Source organism: Gossypium hirsutum, chromosome A12 (assembly GCF_007990345.1).
Source record: "Gossypium hirsutum isolate 1008001.06 chromosome A12, Gossypium_hirsutum_v2.1, whole genome shotgun sequence".
Taxonomy (NCBI): domain Eukaryota; kingdom Viridiplantae; phylum Streptophyta; class Magnoliopsida; order Malvales; family Malvaceae; genus Gossypium; species Gossypium hirsutum.
In genome coordinates, this window is record NC_053435.1 from 20620990 (window position 1) to 20624579 (window position 3590).

Consider the following 3590-nt stretch of genomic DNA (forward strand, 5'->3'; position numbering starts at 1 on the left):
TTTTACTTTGTAGTTGTTAAAGATTGTTCCTTTTATGCTTATTGCTTTAGATTTTCTTGTTGAATGCTTTTCTCTACATGCCTTTTACATTTTCTTCAATAAATATCTCAACTTTAATATTTTTCTTAAGCTTTAATTTAATAGTTTATTTTTTTTTCATTTCCATGGTAGTTAGTTGTATTTTCAGCATGAGTAGCTAAACCTTAAAGGGGTTGGTTGATGGAGATGTGATGAGCTGATTTTTGGATAAAGGACCAAATTGTAATAAATTGGATTAATTTGAATGAACCTAAAAACTTAGGATTGATGCCCCTAAGGGAACATCTAGACAAGTGAGACCGAGAGGTAATCTTGTTCTGCACCAAATTGTTAGTCTCGGATTACCTGATGAGACTGAGAGATAAATTGACCTAATTTGTCTAATTTGGGAAAATTGAGATCGAGAGATAAAATTGAGCCACTTTAGTAATTTAAACAATTTATGTCCCTCCTTCAAAAATTGGCAAACCACATCAAAGTCAACCAACCACTGTTAGTCATTTATTGATTAATTTCGTAGTTTTGTACTCTTTACAATTTGGTCCCTAAAGTAGCGTATTTAATTTCTTTGTAACATTTTCTTGTTATAACTTTCCATACTATAAAATCATACCAGTAGTTGATTAGACTCTAAAGTGCATGCTATTTGTTACTCAATCACCGTCTCTTTTAGATTCGACACATTGGAATAGTTGTTCCATTGGAACTATAAATTTACAAATGACACTGCCCGCTTGCAGTTAAAGCTCGTGTTTCAAAATATTTTTCCAAAATCATTTTGTTTTAATCCGTATGTGCTCAGGTGGTCAAAGCTGTTGGTATTGTTTCCAGTGAGACGGTGCAAGATTGAGCAATTTTTAGTAGTGTACCTTTACATAGAGATAAGTAGCAGAAGTAGGTTTTATAGATACAACTTTGTTGTTATTTTCCTTTATATTATTTGCAATTTTTAATTAATTTACTTCTCTCTTGTGCTTGTAAGATGTGTTATATGACTCAAACTGGTAATGGTGTCTTACTATTTGAGATGGAACTGAAACATATCATCAAACATGCAAGAAGGGCGCAAGATTCAACCACCACCAAACCCATCTATGGAGCAACATACTTTGTGCGACTAGCGTTGTCCAATCTTGATGTTGCTCGAGGTAGCATTAATGGCTCGTTGATTAATGTTAATAAATTCAAAATCAAACCGGCAATGGTCCAAATAATAAAAGCAAACCTTCAATTTCAAGGGTTAATGAATAAGGGTCCGAATAAACATTTTAAGAGATTTCTAACCATTTGTGATGCCTTTAAGTATAATGGGGCATCCAATGATGCTATCCATCTTCGATTATTCCCTTTCTCTCTTATTGATGATGCATTTATGAGGTTTGATTCACAACAGGTAGATTCCATCAACACTTGGGATGAGCTAGCGAGCAAATTAAATACTTTCTCCCGAACAAGATAATGAAGCTTCGTATAGATATTACAATTTTTTGACAATTGGATGGGGAATTACTATATGAGGCATGGGAGCGCTGTAAACTCATGTTACATAAATGCCCATATCATGGCTTGCAAGATTGGTTGCAACTTCAAGTTGTTTATAATAGGCTTGATGGAAATTTGCACTCTAGTCTTGACAAAGCGTCTACATGGGTGTTCATGTCAAAGAGTTAGGCTAAAGATTTCCAACTCATCGAGGACATGGTAATGAATTCTTACATGTGGTCAATAGTGATGACAAGTATCAACAAGTTCTTGAAAGGCTCCATCAATTGGAGATGAGTTCAGCCAAAGCCAAGTCCAAAATCAACCAATTCTAACCCATAATAATACAACACATGATGGTGAAGGTGTTATGTGGGGAAATACTAATAAGAGCCTTTAATAGTGACCCTCCGATATCGATTAGGGTAAGCAAGTTAGAGGAAGGCTTGCATGTAGTCCAAGTTGATGTGCATCAAATTCATGGTAAATTTGAACAAATTCTACAATTATTGCAAAACCATGCACCCTCTAGAATCCCTATTAATATCGAGCCAAACCCAAATATGGAAGGAAAAAAAATGCCAAGGCAATTACCCTCAGATTTGGGGTTGTGGTTAATGAACCTATCTGACCGATTAGTAAGGAGAAGGATTTGAGTGAGAAGGATGAGAGCACCCACACTTCTAGTGTTGGAGATGAGGTGGGAGAGATGGTAGGACCTGAAAGTGAGCCCACACGAGCTGAACCAAAGGATAGAACCATTCCAATACAACAACTAAATCCAACCCCTATACCATTTTTGATTTGACTAGAAGATTTGAAGAAGCGAGACAGTGAGGAGTTTCTAGACTTTCTTATGATATTTAAGGCTCTGAATGTAAACCTCCCATTTCTTGAGGTCCTAGAAAAAGTGCTGAAATATGCCAAGGTCCTTAGAAGAGTGATGTCTAGGAGAAAAAATATTGGAGGAGAAGTGTTGTTCACTCTTAATGCTGAATACAATACCATAGTATCTAGAAGAGTTTCCCCCAAGCTCAAGGACCCCGATAGCTTCATCATCCAAATAGAAGTAGGATGAGTGAGTTTCAAGAAAACCTTGTGTGATTTAGGAGCAAGCATTAACCTCATGCCATTTTCAATTTATAAGAGATTAGGTCTATGGGATCTTAGGGAAACGATGGTGACTTTGCAATTAGCCGACTGATCTTTGGTACGTCCCAAGAAAGCCCTTGAGGACATTTTAGTGAGGTTTAGGCAATTATTTTTTCCATTGACTTCATCATGCTGGATTCGAAGAGGATCCTAAAATTCCTATCTTTTCAGGGAGAACTTTCTTAGCCACATAGAGCTACCATAAATGTAGCAAAGGGTGAGTTGACCAGGGACATTGAGGGAGAGACCAAAATTTTCAAATGCATAGAGCCCGAGCCTAATTCTAAGGAGGTGTTGCCATCACAAGGGTATGAGTGATAGGTGGTTGAGACAAAACCTTTTCTTGATAACAAATTCATATTTTTTTGGAATGGTGTAATTTTGCATGTGTTCGTTTGACACGCAAGAGGATCTGGAAGCGAACAAAGATGAAGAAGCCATTACGATTCTCAGGAGTCATTAGTTAAACATTGAATAAGAGGCACATCTAGGTGTCGAGGATACTAATGAAGCATCACTACGGGGGTGTAGTCAGTCACCCTAAATTGCATTTTTCTTTTACTGCATGTGGCAATTGAACCAAAAAAATTGTAAATGTTTGGATTATTGAGCATGGACTCCAGATATTTTCTACATTTAGATTAGGATTTTAATTTGTGTTGATTTAATTTTGAATTTGGTAGGTCGGAATTTTTGAGAGTTGAGAGAAAATTTGACAAATTTGTAAGTATTTTGGGGTTTTGTTTAGTGAAATTCTGTATCCAAGGGGGCATCGCAATTTCTCGAATATTTTTTATTGGGGACCAAAAAGCTTTCTAGCTATCACGATATTGGACCCCTGGCATCGTGATACCCTTAGAATTTAAAAATTCAAAAGTTTTGGTTTTATATGGTGGTATCACAATACTGATGGCTGG

At 36.4% G+C, this 3590-nt stretch overlaps 1 non-coding gene across 1 annotated transcript; it reads right to left on the reverse strand.

Moving 5' to 3' along the window:
• Window positions 1-1500: 1500 nt before the first annotated feature.
• On the reverse strand, window positions 1501-1607 carry LOC121211728 (small nucleolar RNA R71). The gene has a single exon (XR_005906946.1). It is a non-coding gene; the product is annotated as a small nucleolar RNA R71 (small nucleolar RNA).
• Window positions 1608-3590: the final 1983 nt, after the last annotated feature.